Source organism: Schistocerca serialis, chromosome 5 (genome assembly GCF_023864345.2).
Source record: "Schistocerca serialis cubense isolate TAMUIC-IGC-003099 chromosome 5, iqSchSeri2.2, whole genome shotgun sequence".
NCBI lineage: Eukaryota > Metazoa > Arthropoda > Insecta > Orthoptera > Acrididae > Schistocerca > Schistocerca serialis.
In genome coordinates this window covers 393,998,772-394,017,679 of record NC_064642.1, presented here as the reverse complement: position 1 = coordinate 394,017,679, position 18,908 = coordinate 393,998,772, and positions in this window count along the sequence as shown.

Here is an 18,908-nt window from a genome sequence, read left to right as displayed (position 1 = left end):
GTGGCGGACGTTCCGAGACGCCCTTTGAAGTTCGTTATTGATCCATTCACTCAGTTTTTTTTATTACAGAGGGCAGCTAACCCTCTGACCGGTCACGCTGAGCTGCCGTGCCGGCAATCACTATGGGACTTAACATCTATTGTTATCAGTCACCTAGAACTTAAAACTACTTAAACCTAACTAACCTACGGGCATCACACAACAGCCAGTCATCACGAGGCAGAGAAAATCCCTGACCCCGCCGGGAATCGAACCCGGGAACCCGGGCGTGGGAAGCGAGAACGCTACCGCACGACCACGAGCTGCGTACTCTTACTAACTTCTGAAAGTTTTTGAAGTGCATCATACGTTAACACCATATCGTCGATGTCAGCTTCCTGAGTAGCTCTTCGTACTTCCATCCGTCCGAAGTGTCACCAGCTGGATCTTCTTTAACTGCTACAAAATCATTTGCAAGAACCTCACAGTTCTTTCTAACTGCTGAATCTATACGAATACTGGATGCAACCCATCTTGTGTCTAACACCCATCCTATTCTCAAAAGTCGAAGACCAAGTTCGTCTGCAAATAAAAGCAACTCTCGGCGTTCTTTGGTGAGGCTTGGTTCAGAACAAAGTTTTTTAGTAAATAATTTAAATCGACTGATAATTACTCATTTTCTTTACTACGTCACGCCTATGATTACAACAAAGCTAAACAATAATAGACAGAAACTTGTAGTCAGAAAGAGCCGCAGTTCCAGCTATTCATCCAATAATCACTGCAGCGCCCTCACATACCACAGAAATTAATCTGCTCTTAAAATTTTTTTCATCTGATTTCTAGCCATCAAGACATTGAATCACAACATGAAAAAGGATAAGAGACGTCACACTTTCGAGTTCAACCAAATCCAAAACTAAATTTGTCGGGCATTCCATACTCTATTTTGTAATGCAAACTCTAGTATACAAAATTAGAGCTAATTTTTTGCTTAAAGTAGTTGATTCATCTATGATGACTGCAGACTTATAGTCCGCTTGTACTGTTTCCCCTACAATATGTTTTCTCGTTTCTGCACCGATTGCTTAATGACATTCACACACAGATTATTCTAATGTAGAATTCTACCTCTATTTAATGCATTGAGCTCATGAACAAAGTTGTTCAAAGACTGGTTCTCTTTTGCAACGCTATAGGCAGTATGAGATCTTGCTGTAACTTCTTTCTCTTTTGATATGGTCAGACACAAGTATTTTCCAGTGTTCATTGTTGGGACTCTACTAAAAATTTTTCAGCTGCTCCGTGTGCAGCACTGACTTTACTATCACACATCTTTTTTTCTCAACGCTTTTTGTTGCTGGGCTCGAGTTTCCCCAAAACTAGTGATATCATATCTAGTTCATTGCTTAGATGTATCCATACCAGTTTTTTTTCAGTGCCCAGCGATCCAACATTTCGACAAACCTCACAGCCCAGTTTTTGGTTGTGTACAATAAGGCAACTGTATTTTTTTTTTTACAAAACTCGTTCTTCTCTTCAAAAATCCAAGAGTCTAGCCGCTTTTGATCACCTTCTTTCACGTCCTCAACAGAAGAAGGTGAAATGCCGTTGGATGAAGCAGGCAATGCTGACTCAGTTTGATAGTTCCCACTATCAGCTTGGGCGTTTTTTCAGCTTCTTTGTCTAGTTTGCTTTTTTTTTGTTTTATATTGAAATAACTGGTTATTTTATCCATTGCACATGATGATCGAAGACTTTACGCACTTATTATATTAGCACGTTACTCGAGAGAACTGTGAAAACACGACTAAACAGTGACAGGTAGAGCGGGCACTTGACACACGAAATCTTATCGAATCGAATAATCTGACTGAAGTGACATGTGGCAGCAGTATAGTGGGGCCCGTGCAAATTGGTGCACCAAGTAGTGGGGGGTTGGGTGGGTTGGGGGGGGGGGGGGGAGGGGAACAAGAGTCAGCTGGCCACAGCCATCTCCCACTGCCCGCCGCTGCTCACTGCGTACGCCTTTCTCGCACTAAGTAGGCATAGCTTTAAATCGCTTCAACTGCAGCAAAACTTCTTTCGTACCAAAACTCATAATCCTCTGATCTTTTTCCCAGAGGTACTTATACAGTGTTCCGGTGCGTACCGTCACAAAACAAGGACAGGTCATTCAGACTTCTTCTGTTTAAATGTATATCCGAGGAGATGGCTGTAGGCTACGAAACCAGTCGCATCTCATTAAAGATTATTATTCAGCTGTACGTGGTGTTCTTTAGCAACATGTATTACAACAGATGGAGATGCCCTGGACATAGATTTGTTTTTAAGTTTCTACACTGCCAGGTCACGGATTTGTTGTCCCGAACGCTGGAAGCGGCGTGTTGGCACAAGTGGGTACCTAATCCATACAAATAACTGTCCATTTTAGCAGTATCTGCAGCCCGGAAGTGCCTACTATGACGAGAGGTCTCTGCCAGACTACGAAGCGACATGGGACAGCAAGCAACTACCCCTAGTTTGGCCCTTCAACACTGATCTTCCAGCACCAAGCCCTTCTTCGTGGACAGCAGCAGCCACACTCCTACCCTGGAGAGCATCAGATGGAGATCTGGGTGGTGCAGCCGCTCATCCTCCTGTGGTTGTACAGTCGTCCTGACACAAATGTCGTCACTCGTAGGGGTGAGATCCATCACCAGAGGCTGTTATCCCCTGAAAGTATTCTAGCAGTCTCCTGTACTGGTGACACCGCCCCTGTGTATTGTATCGTGCTTGATTTGGATTCTGAGAGAGCTTCTGGTGTGAGAATCCCTGGGTGGAGACGTCACGGCCTTCCGGCCGACAGCCAACTGCCGTCGCGCACCATACACCGTCCTGGCGCGGTGCATGTTTCGGGCAGCCGACACTTGGAGGACGTATCCGGAGATTATGTTCGACCTGGTGTAGCAGGAAACGCTATACACCTGACAAGGTGAGACGTTTCTGATGATCTACGGTTCAATGTGTCGCTCCCAATGGAGTAGTAAATGACGATGTCGTTGTTGCACTTCAGGGAGGCCTGTTGTGGAGTCCCATGTTCCACTACGCGCGGTGAATGGTTCGCTCCGAAATATTTGTACCTGTGTCAGCAATGCACTCTGTCGTCATATGTGCCACAGGTTGCCCCTATTCTACTTTAGAGAGTAGGCAAGCCTCCAAGTACCACGTTCTGTGAAGCGGCGTGGGCGTCCAACACCTTGTCGACTACTTGTGATTTCACTGTCCTTCAACCTCTCACCAAGGTAGCGCGTGAATAAACGACCAGCTTCCCTGTTAACGAGATCATCGTTGTGAGGTGCTGAGCCAAAACAATGTGTCAGAGTCGCTTTTGTCAATGGAAATGCATTCACATTGCTACCCCTATCGTCGCTGGAATGGTTCCTCATTCGTCTTTGCTCCGCTTATGTACTTTCCTTATCGTGTAGCGTGTCCACAACGCCACAGGTGACATTCAGTCTTGCAGTGGGCAACAGTTATAAAGTTTTGGACTACTGCTTGATAGATCACGGGTAATGTTCACTCACTTTTCAAAAACTCGTATTTATTGACACGTTTCGAGTACAGCCCATCGTCAGAACATCAAAAATAAAAATCTTCTTACGAAGTATGGAGTTACATGTGTTAATCGTCAGCATCAGTACTCATCTGAGTACGGTACTTAGTTGTGTGCTGATGTTGACGGTTACATATGTGACTCCATACTCTGTACGAAAGTTTTTCATTTTGACATTCTGATGTTGAGCTGTGCTCGAAACGCGCCTATAAATAATTATTTTCGAACAGCAAGTAACTAGTTATTCTAGCGAGCTATTCACCAGTGGCATAAGTCTCCTCAAGTTTACGTTGGTCTCCTGCGCGATTTCATGTCGCATGTTCAGTTGGCTCATAATTGTATATTGTGCTCCCAAGGATGACCTTTATGGAGACAGTACAGTTTGGTTTCATCAACCTCGATCCTTCGAATCGCTGTTTGCTTTCGTCATTCATAAAGTCCCGAAAGCTGTAGACAAAATACGAGGTCGAGACTGTGGTTCTTGACTTTCAGATTATTTACGATATAGTTTCTCATCCTTCTGGAGGCCACAAAATTCTTGGGTTCGAATCAACCAAACGTTATAGTACCGTTACTTTTCACAGTGTATATGATGAACCAGAAACGCCATCGATGTGGAAAGATGGGCTAAAGCAAGAAAACGTTGTATGGACCAAAACAAGAAGAAAGTGTTCAGTAAACATGAGCTTCTAGGTGGCCTTAAGAGCCATGAGCACTTGTTCGTTAGAAAAGATGTTGTTCACAGTAGTGAAGAGAGCAAGCGCTCATATCTCTTAAGGTACGCATTTTAGATGTGCACTTCAGAGCCCTCATGTCCTGAACATTTCTTTCTTGTCTTGGTCAATTTACCCTTCCTCAGAATATCGAAAGCAGGCGATATGTGTTTCACAGAAGCGAAGATGAACATGTGCTCATAGCTCTTAAGGTATGCATTTTAGAGCTCACATTTACTAGACTTCTGTTTGAAAAAGTTTGTCGGTGCAGTTCTGCCTTACCCTGAATATGTAAATGATACAGCAGAAAACATCGGAAATTCCGTGAGGTTCTTGTGAAATGCTGCTATTATATACAAAGAAGTAGCAAAGCTAGAAGACTGTAGTGAAACTCTGGAAGACTTGTAAACGGTCGATACTGGGTGCAGTGATTGGTAGCTGAACCACAACATAAACTAATTTGAAGTATTGCACATAAATATACAGAAATACTCATTATAGTATGAATACAAGATTCCACAACAGTCACTGAAAACAGCACAGCTAGGAATATGCTGCAGAGCTATTTAAAATGGAACGGTCACATAAAAAAATCGCAACATATTGTGTTTTACTGATACAATTCAGACAGCATAGGTTCCTAGAAAAACCAATCAATACAGTGCTTCTTCCTACGTTTAATTCGCGGAAAGAAAATAAAGATGAAAGTGGAGAGATTCTAACTCACATGGAGGTTTCACGAGTACCGTTTTTCCTGCGAACCTTTCGCGACTGGAAAGGGAAAGGGGGGAATTGATAGTTGTACACAAAGTACCCCAAACTACTCACCATCAGATCGATTAAGGCTTGCGGAGATGTAGATTATATTATTAAACAGTTCATTTCTTTGATGCAGGAGCGGATATTATTTTTATTTTGTCTTGCGCATGATATCAAGGCTACGAGGCCCTTAGTCTGTTTAACGGGTGTAACAATGCCGAGAACTGATTAAACATGTCGTTGATAAACGATCGATTGTGAAATCTGTCACCTAGCATTCAGTCTGGAGCTGCCTCCATGGAACGCAAGAAGGGAAAGAGTTGATGAGTTGGTTAAAGAAGACAGGCGTGTTACAGTGAATGAAACCGCTTCAAACTTGCATTAGGACGCAGTGCAGTGCAAGAAATGATTCAAAACTTAAGCTGTCGAAAAGTTTGAAGTTTATGTGTCCCGCGGGTGTTTTCCGAAGACCACAAACTTTAGAGAAGAGCCATCACCCAAAACCTTCTTCAACGATTTCAGAATGAAGGTACCGATTTTTTGATGAATTACTGTGACGTTTGATGAAAGTTATGGAGACCTATTTTCTAGAATGGTCAGTATTGCATTATTATGATTGATTTGCCTCAACATGGACAAACAACAAAAGCAGCCCGCTTTGTCCACACACTTTTTATGCTCCGCCGAGCATTGCTCAGTAAACACCCTGGGCAGAAGATCATCCTGCAACAGGATAAGGCGAGTACTCACACTGCTTGTGTCACTGAGGAAAACGCCAAGACAGTTGAGTGGGAAACTCTTGCTCTCTTGCCTACAGTCCCGATTCGGCACCTTCCATCTTTTCCGTTGTGTTAAGGAACATGTACTAGGTCAAACCTAAGCGGCGGTGGAAGATGTTCGGCAAGCAGACCCAGTCAGCGCCTTCGAGAAGCTGGAACGGTGTTCTGCAGTCAGATTATTTCCAAATTTTTAGAACTAAGGGGAAAATGTGTACAAAGAAATGGAGACTACGTTGTAAAGTAGCACAATGTATGTAGATTAAGATGATGTGCTTGGCTAGCGGTTCTAGGCGCTACAGTCTGGAACCGCGTGACCGCTACGGTCGCAGGTTCGAATCCTGCCTCGGGCATGGATGTGTATGATGTCCTTAGGTTAGTTAGGTTTAGTAGTTCTAAGTTCTAGGGGACTGATGACCCGTAGTGCTCAGAGCCATTTGAGCCATATGATGTTCTTGGTCAGTCTAAAAAATAAAGATTAAGAATTTTAATAACTGTTGCTTATTATGGTCCTCGTAAGTTTTAGAATTATTGGAAAGCCTCATAAACTACGTTACATACGAAGCACATTGGAAGGCGTACTGCAGATAGTTTTTCAGGAATGTTTTAGAAAGACAGAGCGACGAACTGAACATTAAGCTGTGCACCGCTCTCATCAATAAAAACAATGGGACAAAGGCAATATCAACAAGGAATTAATACTGCAGGTATCACAGTAACATCCAATTCCACTTGTTTACATAACGCAAGGTAAGAAACAAAAGTACGCAGTTGCCTCCAGTGATATGGCAGCTACACGATCCTTGAGACAATAAAATGAATGTCTTGTTCCGACAGAATCTGTTTCCAAAGATGAATCTGTATAGACATATATATGCGATGACAACAAGAATAAGTTACGAGAAATTCGACGTTAACTCGAAACGCGTATAGAGGCAGTCACCGAGATCAAAGAGATGCGCCGGCAGTGCGACGCGAACCAACGGCTCACAAACTGGGCGAAATATCAGCATGGCTTCTTGCGGAGCACAAATAAAACGGTCGGCAGAATGCCGGTCGGAAACTCGAAACAAAATTCGCAGCCGAAACGAGTACGGCGCCCGCAACGTTTCCGGCAGAGCCGCGTTCTCTCGCAGAAGCAAATTCCACGAGCTTTGTTCTCTCAGTGCAACAGGAAATTGCCTTCGTTTAAATAACTCAAGTTCTCTTAGCCTACAGCTACAGCCTACAAAAGTTCAGTTTGCTCAGTAAAATCGATTAAGATATTCCGTGGTGGTAAAGATGAATCATTTCGCTCGTTTACTTCGTCGTCTGTGAGCAATGTTTGAAACAATGCTATTTTTTTCTGTTAAGCAAATAGCATTTTATGAGAGAAATGTGTAAACCGCAGAAGTAATTGTAATATTAAGAAGAAAGTTTTCCTTCCTTCTTGCAGTATGACAGATTTCACATTATAAGATATGTGCAATAATCAGTGTTGATGAAATTTGGGTACACTATTTCATCCTGAGAGCAAACAGCAAAGTTCAGTGTGGAAATCTCCCTCATCACCGACTCCCTGAAAAAGCAAAAGTAGTTGCTTTTGATGGGAAAGTTACGGTCATCCCATTTAATGGTTTGTGAGAATGTTGTACCTACACGGTCGTCTGTAGCTCGACAAAAGTAGAGGCATTTTTGAAATGAGACGCAAGAGAGAACATGTTCGTGAAACAGGCTGAATGTGGCACCACGACGTAATAATCTGTATGAACGTTCTCTGAATGTTTTATGATCGACAAAATGTTCAAAAAAGGATTACATTCAAGAGACGCGTAAATTTGTGATTTCGAATGTAAATATGGCATACAGGTAAGTTGGCTGTGTACCTGAATGGTTATCATCACTGTTTTGGGTACAGAAGGGTTCGGGTTCGACTCCCGGTATTTCCTCAGATTTCTGTGACAGGGACGTCTCGAACGGGGGTCATTCAGCCTCGTGCGGCCAAATAAGGAGCTACTTCAATAAAAAAGCAGTGACGCTATCACGGTTCATCTACTGGTAATAACGGCTGGAGAGATTAATAATTTGCTGATAATATGCAGCACGATCATAGATTGCTCCTCACACTGCCATCCAAACAACAGTAGGTCAGTCAGAACAGCTTTAAGGTCTAATACGTGAGTGGAACTCACGTTGAACGTAGTGAAAAGCTGTGAAATCAATTATGAGTTCCTAGTCGAACCTCGCAATTGGATATCTAAATCAGCCCATTGGTGGCCACGTTGCCACCTTGCCACAAATGGAAAAAGGACGCCTATTAGTGAAGGTGTACCATCATTGGCCCCTGTTAGTGGCTGTGTACAGTAGCAAATTATTAGCGGTTCGTCCAACAGTGGTACCAGACGTCGGCACGATCGTAATTGCCGTCAGTTGCTTATTGTTATATTATACAACTCTGCAGCTATGGTTAACAGCAATGAAACTGGGGTTGAATCAGTGAAATTTTAGGAACGTCTTAGAGTGCATTGGGGAAACCACAGTTATAATTGTGTCTTCATGGACTGAGAAAAGTACAAGTCACTTATTAGGTAGGTTAAATCACTAAAACCTGGACGAAAGATGGACGGCGAAGTCTACAAGTTTCTGAAAAGATGTGAAGTGCCAGAGGAGAATGGAATAACGAAATTAATACAACCTTTTACTGATGAAGGTAAGATTAAGTACTATGCTTACGATCAGAAACTGAATGACATTCCGTATAGTGCTCATGTAACGAACGGCCACGGTGAATGATATAACGCTTAAAGTCAAAGTGCCATAATATAACATACAGGGATGTCCAGCTTTATATTAGCTCATGTGAGCTTTGTCTGCAAAAACAAAAAGGTCAGAAGCAAGAAATAGTAGTGAAGCCCATGCTGTTCAAGGAGTTGAATTCCATATGTCAAGGTGATCTTATCAACTTCCAATCGCCACGAGAAGCAAACTACAGATTTGTAATGGTTTATGAGAATCGCTTCACTAAAGTCGTTGTTCTCAGGCAACTGAAGTTCTCAACAGCTGAGTAGGTATGCGATAACATTATTCGCATTTTTACGATGTTGGGCGCTCCTTCAGTGTTGTAATCAGACAACGGTCGAGAGTTCGTTGACGAAATAAAGAGAATTTTAACAGAACTATAGCCCACTATATAAACCTAGACACAGCCAGAGCCTAGACAGCGTAGAGCGAGAAAATCAAGATATAGAAAATACGCCAACTACGTGGATGCAGGGGCGCAATATGGCGGAGAGGAGCAGTGCGCTAAAGTTTGTGCAGTTAACGAAGAACAGCGTTGTACATTTTAGAACGATGGCTGTTTGGATGCCCTACTAAAGATGAATTGTCTTCATCAAGTTAAGTTCCTGAAGCATTAGCGAATGTTCACCCTCAGGACGACCTTGAAAATATACTTGATCAAGTGAGTGTTAGGAGTGAGAAAAGGACTGAAACGTTGCACGATAACGATCGTAGTAAATTTCCAGTATAAGAGGATAACATACCAACAGGAACAGGAGTTGAGAACGGAGAGAAACAAATTCTTCTAGACAATAATGAATACTGCCTGACTGAATTAGACTAGTCAAATCGTACTGTTAAAAAGACAGACCTGAGGCATATAAGTTCTTAGAAGAACAAGCACAAATTATGCAGCAGTGCTCAGATCATCGTTGGCCACCAGTGAAAAAAGGACGTACAGTGAGAGCACTAGTTCGCAACCGATGGAGAAAAGGAAGAGGAGATGGAAGGTCAATCTTAGGTGTCGCTCTCGTGGCGACGGTTCATGGCTTCTACCGAACCGAAACGGGAGATAGTGTGCCGAACCGGTTTTAAGGAAGGTAAAAAATTGATCTTTTCAAAATATTTCGTGGAGGAACAATACGATCTGCGACGGCGACTACGACTGCCACAACGTTTTGTTTCAGGTCCCACTTCAGTACCTGTCCTCAGTATAATCTCACAGGAAAAAGATTCAGCAGACAAAACTGCACCATGAATACAGCTGCGACTTTTCAGTCGACGGAAGCGGCCAGGGATTGTTCAAATGTAACTGCCAGTACAAATGTCAAGACTCTGAGATCCTTTCACAAAAAGAAAAACGGGTTGTGCAACTCTAAATGCCATGGTGCACGTCCTACCTGCAATAATGACTAAATGTTTTAAGACTGAAGCTCACAAATTGCAACTTTCGACATATGAGTGTATTTCATTATTGGAGCACCTTGAGTTTTCTATACATGACTGTTTTCAAATTGCATCACATAAAATGCAATTTTCGAAGTATGACTATGCTTTGTTATTGAAACCATGGTTCACATTCCTTACAGTAAAGGTTAACCTTCACGAGTGATGGTGCGCTGTACTTAGCGAATTCGTATTCTTTTGCAAAACTGGAATCAATAATCTACTAGAGGGGTCAGTGAAGGTGAGTCAGCAAGAGAAGTGAATCGGACACATTACCGATAACTATGGCAGGAGAGGGCGCTAAGGCATGACGTATGAGGAACAGTACCACCTCTAGGAAAAAATCCATGCATACTCCACAAAGTGCGGTTGAATAAATTGTTTCTAGTATGGAGACCATTTATTCAAACATACATTGTTACAGAGACCGCTTTTTCCAGCGTGTACAATCTTTAGGGATTGGCCGATGAAAGGATGCGGAACAAGAAAGACCTAATGAACTTATGTTTGGAAATGCATGGTTTCCATGCTAGAAACCATTTATTCAGTCACACGTTGTTACAGAGATTGCGGTCTAATACGCGCTGTACTGTGGAGCCACAGTTACAGTATGCATGAATTCCTCCTACAGGACGGTACTGCCTCATAAGTCATGCCCTAGCGCCCTGTCCTGCCATAGTAACTGGTAATGTTGTGTCCGATTAACTTATCTTGCTGACTCATCTTGTAGTGGGTGTGATACAGCGTTTTACACAATGGTTACGTATTCAAATCAAGAGCTTGCCGACATGGTGTTTACTTACGGAAAAACAAATGGCAAAGGGCCGCGGGCAGCAGGGTTGTATCAGGAGACCTACGTCCGCCGGTAGCAACCACAGCATTCAATGTCTGCAACAGTGTTTCACCGTTTGTCTGAGACAGGGTCGCTATTCAGGAAGCAGAGTTGATGATGATGTTGATGATGTTTGGCTTGATCATTTAACTGAGAGATAAACATTTTTTTTATTACATCAGTGACAGATGTTTACGCAATTACACAGTTGGATAACTTCACACTTATGAAACTGTATTTTGTCTGTACTTTGTAAACTGTTCATATTTTTTCGGAACCATTGTGATGCTATGAAAGCTTTGAATGTCGTATTTCTTATGGGATCATGATTTTTAAATTACGTTTGAGGTAGATGACACTATTGAAATGAGCAGAGAATTTTTTTTAGTTTTTGAAATTATTGCAGAAAGCTACGACGATTTTGAGATTTGACTGAGGTGTTATGATGTTATTTTTACGATGTGAGCAACAAAACAGAATAAATAATGTCTCAACATCTTTACAAAGTAAATAACATAGTATTAGAAAAATTCTGCAACATAGCTCTCATCAGCTAAACACATAAAGACAGGAAAAACACAAATACACAAGGGTACACAAACATATCGAGGGATGACACAAAAGGAAAGGTCAGGGTTTGTTTTACTGCAGTATTTTGCATGGAGATCTCCCTTGGTTCATCATTATTCCCAAAAGTCCTATCTATACCTGCTTTCTGTACTCTGCCTTTTCCGTAGCACAACAATACGTTACAGCACAGTACTTTCTTCATCATGGCAATAAGCGTAATAACTAAGATATCTATACGCAAAGCATTTCACTTTTGTTTATCATGAGGTAAGTACATTGACTTCTGCAGAACTTAGCTTTCGGAGGACGATAACTACGACACTTCTAAACAGCCTACTTACAATTGATACTACCCTTGTCGCTTACAGCGTGTGCAGGGCTTATGTGCAGACGTTCCACGTCGGGCGGAGTTTTGTCACTGGTTTCTTCACCAGGCAACCACAATTCCGGGACTTCTGTCATCAAACCTACTAAACAGATGAGGCCGCCTCCACGCTGACTGTTATCTTCAACTTTCATAACAGTCATCTGTGGGACAGTACACAGAACCCCCATGATGTGATGACAGCGAATCATCAGCATAGGTGCAACCGAAATGTGTGGTCCGGGATAATTGGCGACCGTATTTTTGGGACCAGTCTTCCTCCCACGTCGACTAACAGGCCGGAACTATCGGCGTTTCTTGCGGGTGACTTTGCCTCCACTGGTGGAAGAAGTGCAATTGATGACAGGAAGAGTTATGTGGCTGTTACGTGATGGTGCTCCAGTCAACTTTGCCGTTAACGTCCGTAAGCATCTTAATCGTGTCTTCCCTGGTTGCTGGATCGGACGAGGGGGTCTGCTCGTTCACCGGATCTCAGCCCCTGCGATTTCTGGTTATGGGGTCATCTGAAAAGTATCGAGTATGCAGAGCCCATTCCAAATGTGGAGACACTGGAGCAGCGTATTCACGCTCCCTTTGAAACTGTTCGGATTCAGCCTGGTCGACGTGGACGCGAGAGACAGAACATGCCACGGCGCGTACACACATGTGTTTCGGTACATGGAAACCATTTTCAACACGTACTGTAACTGTGGCCGCATGGTACAGCGCGTATTAGACTGCAGTTTCTGTAATAATGTATCATTGAACAAACGGTCTCTAGCAAGGAAACGATGCATTCGCGGACAAAAGTTCATTGGACTTCTTTTGTTCTGCATCCTTTCATCGATCAGTCCCAAGAGTTTGTACACGATGGACAAAAAATCACCCTGTATATATCTTTCAAATCCGCTAGTCAGGCACAAGGAAGTACGCTAGCATGCAAGAGTGTGGGGTGTGATAGTGAAGTGAATGTTCAACTCATTTTATGGATATAAGAAATCATGTTCAGAAATGTCATTGAGCGATGCTAGAGCGTCAAAACTGACATGAATGAAGTCTTAGGTTCATTTTCAGACCCATCTTTACTGGACTACTGTTGTTACTATTATAGTACACACTATAATAGGAGAAACAGAAATAACTGGACTATTGTTGTTCAGCTCTATATCGTTTATGTAGATGGGGAAAAGCAGAGGGTCTATAATACATCCTCGGGGAACACCGGCTATTGCTTGTGTTTTGCTCGATGACTTTCGGTCAGTTACTACGAACTGTGACTGAACTGACATGAAATCACGAATTCAGTTGCGTTACCACACCTAAAATGGCTGCCACAGTTCTCGTATCCCAGTCAGCCTGAATGAAAAGATCTTTCCCCAGCCAGCGGGCGAGATTAATATTGATAGGCCATTGGGATCTCATATTAATATTCAACCCAGTATCACACCGTGGGAAAGCATGGACTACGACCCTACCTGCAGGGAGCCACTGATCTGAAAGGATACCGGGGAAAGATAGTAGAAATCGCTACAAAAATGAAGGATTTAGAAAATAACACGAAGAGACGTGTTCTGAAATCAGTTCCAGCACTATTAGCCAACGGTAGCATCCATTGACAAATAATTTTCACAGAACGACATGTAGAAAGAGCATTGACCTATAACTACAAAACTTTAACTGAGAACACTCCGGGGTGAGAATACTGAACCGCGGGACCCAAACTTCGATGAACCTTACTGGGTGGCTAGCGCTGCTGCTGTGCCGAAGTATCGCTAAATACTCGCAATCGCCAAAGGATCGAAACGGCATTCGAATCCGAGCGTCATTACTAAACTGTACGCGAAGTAGCGAACCTTTAAACTTTACCACAGTATGGTCGTGCGTATCTTTAGACCATACGTGATCGTGGGCGAGACGGCAGCTGGTAGACCTTCCAAGATAGCGTTGCAAAATTCTGCGGATAGGCGATGGACAGAGGTTTTGTTAGCTGGCTGGCTCCTCACACTAATGTGCTTACGGGTGAAAAAGATGGTCTGGCGCCAACTTGCTGTGTGGTCAAGCGGATAGCAGTCGGTTGCACGACGATATAACTGGCTGCTTCCTTTTTGCCCCAGAGGTTTCCTAAGCTGCGCAGTCTCGGCCGTTGGAACGGCTCATTTGAGACTTGAATCGTTTTTCCTTGAATTTATTAACTGCTCTCAAAATGACTGCAGTCGAAACCTGTTTACAGATTTCATTTCTCTGTACCTAGCGAATCGTTATTATAAGATTTCTTTCGGTTTTGTAATTATTTTTATGTTTTGATTCGTGGTTTAAATTTTATAAAAGGCGATATAACATTGATACGAAAATTATGAATACAGCAACTGTTTGGTCCTGATCACAGGGTACCGAAACTGTCACCTGATTCCATATTCAGTAATTACTTCTTGACTCGTCCTCTGTTTTCGACCTTACGTGGCAGCCCGCTCTCTCGTCACGAACGTGGCGTTCTTGATTTGGTTCGTAACCCGATGTGTTATACAGTCGCATAACTGAGAGGATATTCCAAAGATACGCAATCTGATTACAAGACGCTTGTGGGGAACAGTGTCAAATGCCTTCTGTAAATCTAAAAATACGGAGTCAGTTTGACATGTCCTGCTGATAGTATCCTACTTGTGTTTCACAAGAAGGATATTTTCAGAGTCAGTGTTGGCTGTTTGTCAATAAATCATCTTCTTCGATTTAATTTATATTGTTTGAACAGAATCCTACTGCAAACCGATGTTAGTTATATGGGTCTGTAATTTAGCAGATTAAATGGTTCAAATGGCTCTGAGCACTATGGGACTTAACATCTTAGGTCATCAGTCCCCTAGAACTTAGAACTAGTTAAACCTAACTAACCTAAGAACATCACACACATCCATGCCCGAGGCAGGATTCGAACCTGCGACCGTAGCAGTCGCGCGGTTCCGGACTGCGCGCCTAGAACCGCGAGACCACCGCGGCCGACCATTTAGCGGATTACTCCTATTTCTTTTCTTGGGTATTGATGTGAATTGTGCGACTTTCCAGTCTTTAGGTTCGGTTCTTTCGAAGAATGAGTAATTGTATATGATTGCTAATTACAGAGCTATTGTATCAGCATACTCAGAAAGGAAACTAACTGGTATAAATCTTGATCGGAGACTTTGCCTTTATTAAGTGATTTAAGCCGCTTCGGTTCACCAAGGATATCTACTTCAAAGTTATTCATGTTATCCTTGACGCGAGTTCTGGAATATTTACTTCGGCTTCTTCGCTGAAAGAATTTCGGAAAACGCTGTTTAGTGACTCTGCTTTAGTGACGCTGTCATCAGTAACGTCACCATCGTTATTAAGCAATGACGGAATTGACTGGGTCTTGCAGCTGGTGCATATCACATACGACAAAGATCTCTTTGGGTTTTTGCCATCTTTCGAGACAGGATTTAGTTGTACAAACTATTAAAAGCATCTCACAATGAAGTTCGCGTTAAATTTCGAGCTTATGTAAAATTCCGCCGACCTTGGCGGTTTTGCGTATTTTTAAATTTGGAACACTGTTCTCTTGGTTTTGCAGCAGTATTCTCACTTGTAGTGTGCACCGTGGGGGATCAGTACTAAGCCTTAATAATTTACTTGATATATATTTCTCAATTTCCGTCGATACTATTTTTTTTTCAGCCACATAAGGTCTACGGTTATATGCTCAGATTGGAAGGAGTAGAGACTGTCTCGTAGGAAGGCATCAAGCGAATTTTTTCTGCTTTTTAAATTGATGTATTTTAAGTTTATTTTTCGTCTGTTTGGATGTTACGGTATTCAGTCTCGCTGCAAGGACCTGGTGGTCATTAATTCTTGTATCCGCCATGATGCTCCCTATTTAACTGGATTACTGGTTCCTAAGAGGTCAAATATGTTTTCGCAACCATTTACACTTGGAGTGGGCTCCTGAACTAATTGTTCAAAATAATTTTCTGAGTGTACATTAAAAGAGGTGCCTTGCCCATTGAAAGGGATTGGGAATGGTAGGGCGTACTCTTTCACCGCATAACGTGGATTTTGCCCACAACTGCCCTATCAATGTGACTTTCCTTATCTAGAACGAAGGACAGGGGTTGAATTTCGTGCAGATCACCACATACATGAGTAGTCGGCGCATCAGAAAGGATTAGGGTCTGGTGCAAGGATCGTCTATCTGCATAAAAAAAATACCCACTACGATCAAACAAAAACTACTCATTGGATTTACAATCAATTTTATCATCTTAAGATGAGCGTTTTCAGTAGGGTGCCTTGCAATGCTAGCATTTCCTTGATATCTCTATAAATGGGGTTAACACTTTCCATCGAAAGTCGGATTAAAAGCACGTCAATTTATTATAAATCGAAATTACACTTGTACAAACGAAGTATAATTATTGAGTATACATATCTTGTTATGTATTGGCGTTAATAGAAGACTGGGGGGCGTAGGGGTATATGGCCTAAATTCAGCAGTCACCCACAATACTAGCGTTCGAAATGGACAAGAATAGTTGGGAGATGGGCATCCAGAAAAGAATTTACTGTAATAATTAGCGAAATGCAAGAGACGGGATCCAATAGCTAATACGTAACTATATCGAAAAGGCAAACTATGAACTACCTGTGGATGCACGTTATTAAAGCGGCCTCCCGCTCGCAAACTAATAAAATTCATAAAACTCGTTCTGCAACACTTTGATTTACGAATATGAATAACAAGAAACGCGGGCCATGCTACTTCTGTTTCAATTTAGATATCGTGTGCAGCACTACTCGCCACGTATTCACACGTAGGCGACAAAGAAGGGAAAACGTATCACTCAAAGGCCATTATGAAATGTTCACTAATATCATGGAGTATTGGAGAAGGAAAGACATTCGCTGAAGGCGAAGTAGTTACGAGGGTGGTTGACTTATACCGAACGTGGTGACTGAGAGTCCCGCGTAAGTTTTGCATACTGCAACCGACCAGTCTCTGACACCAAGTTCAAAAATGAAATGGCAAAATGAGGACGAAATAAAAGCAATAAGGCCCGAATCCTTCCGAAATTAAAGATCACCTAACACTTCAACATGTATTCGCGACTCAATCCACTTCTGAATCTAGCAAGAGCACGCATGCTTACCAGCTTGCAACCGTCTTCTTCTGGATCTCGCCACCGACTCCTCTCGACTTCTAACCGCCTACCGGACGTTGCTCCAACGGAGCCGGGCCTTGTAGGAGTGGGAATTGGCGCATTTTTCGCCGGCCATTCAGGAGTACGGATCTGTCACCGAACTAGCTGCCGTTCAAGCAGACATTCCTGACTTGGCGGAATGACTCGTCATTGGGTACAATTTAGTCAGGGAGTCGTCAGGGAGGCCTCTTTACAGGTTGGTACTACTACTTAGAAGAATAAGAAGAAGTACTACTTTGGCTTCTCCTGCTTGTAGCAGGACTGAGATCACGTGTATCGCTGGCTAGGCTACCGCTGACACCACGAAACTGCCGAGCACGGCTACTCTGGTGTCGTCAAAGGGTTGACTGGAGAGTGGAATGGCGCTCCGTTGTCTTCAGTGATGAGAGTAGGTTTCATCTGTATGTGAATGATGGACGTACACGTGTTTCTCGTACACCTGGAGAGCTGCCTATTCCAGAGCGCATTCACTCACGACACACTGGTCCCATCCCAGGCTGCAAGGTGAGGATGGCTATTAGTTAAAACTCACCATCACTCTTCTTTCAAATTCTGAAGATGGCAGAGGTAAAATACAGGGAGCGAAGGGCTATTTACAATTTGTACAGAAACCAGATGGCAGTTATAATAGTCGAGGGGCATGAAAGGGAAGCAGTGGTTGGGAAGGGAGAGAGACAGGGTTGTAGCCTCTCTCCGATGTTATGCAATCTGTATATTGAGCAAGCAGTAAAGGAAACAAAAGAAAAGTTCGGAGTAGGTATTAAAATCCATGGAGAAGAAATAAAAACTTTGACGTTTGCCGATGACATTGTAATTCTGTCAGAGACAGCAAAGGACTTGGAAGAGCAGTTGAACGGAATGGACAGTGTCTTGAGAGGAGGGTATAAGATGAGCATCAACAAAAGCAAAACGAGGATAATGGAATGTAGTCGAATTAAATCGGGTGATGCTGAGGGAATTAGATTAGGAAATGAGGCACTTAAAGTAGTAAAGGAGTTTTGCTATTTGGGGAGCAAAATAACTGATGATGGTCGAAGTAGAGAGGATATAAAATGTAGACTGGCAATGGCAAGGAAAGAGGAATTTGTTAACATCAAGTATTGATTTAAGTGTCAGGAAGTCGTTTCTGAAAGTATTTGTATGGAGTGTAGCCATGTATGGAAGTGAAACATGGACGAAAATAGTTTAAACAAGAAGAAAATAGATGCTTTCGGAATATGATGCTACAGAAGAATGCTGAAGATTACATGGGTAGCTCACATAACTAATGAGGAGGTATTGAATAGAATTGGGGAGAAGAGGAGTTTGTGGCACAACTTGACTAGAAGAAGGAACGGTTGGTAGGACATGTTCTTAGGCATCAAGGGATCACCAATTTGGTATTGGAGGGCAGCGTGGAGGGTAAAAATCGTAGAAGGAGACCAAGAGATGAATACACTAAGCAGATTCAGAAGGATGTAGGCTGCAGTAGGTACTGGGAGATGAAGAAGCTTGCACAGGATAAAATAGCATGGAGAGCTGCATCAAACCAATCTCAGGACTGAAAACCACAACAACAACAACAACAACAATCACATTTGGTGTTTCTGCACGATAAAGTAACCACACGTTGAAACTTCCTGGCAGATTAAAACTGTGTGCCGGGCTGAGACTCGAAATCGGGACCTTTGACTTTCGCGGGCAAGTGCTCTACCAACTGAGCTACGCAAGCACTACTCACGACCTGTCCTCACAGATTTACTTCTGCCAGTACCTCGTCTCCTACCTTGCAAACTGCGACACAACGCTCTCCTTGTGGTTACAACAACTGCCGTGACCAGCAAGGTCACCAGATGACTCGCCAGTTGAACACGTTTGGGATATGATGAAGCCGCAACTTACTCGTTGTCCAGTGTCTGAAAGAGGCA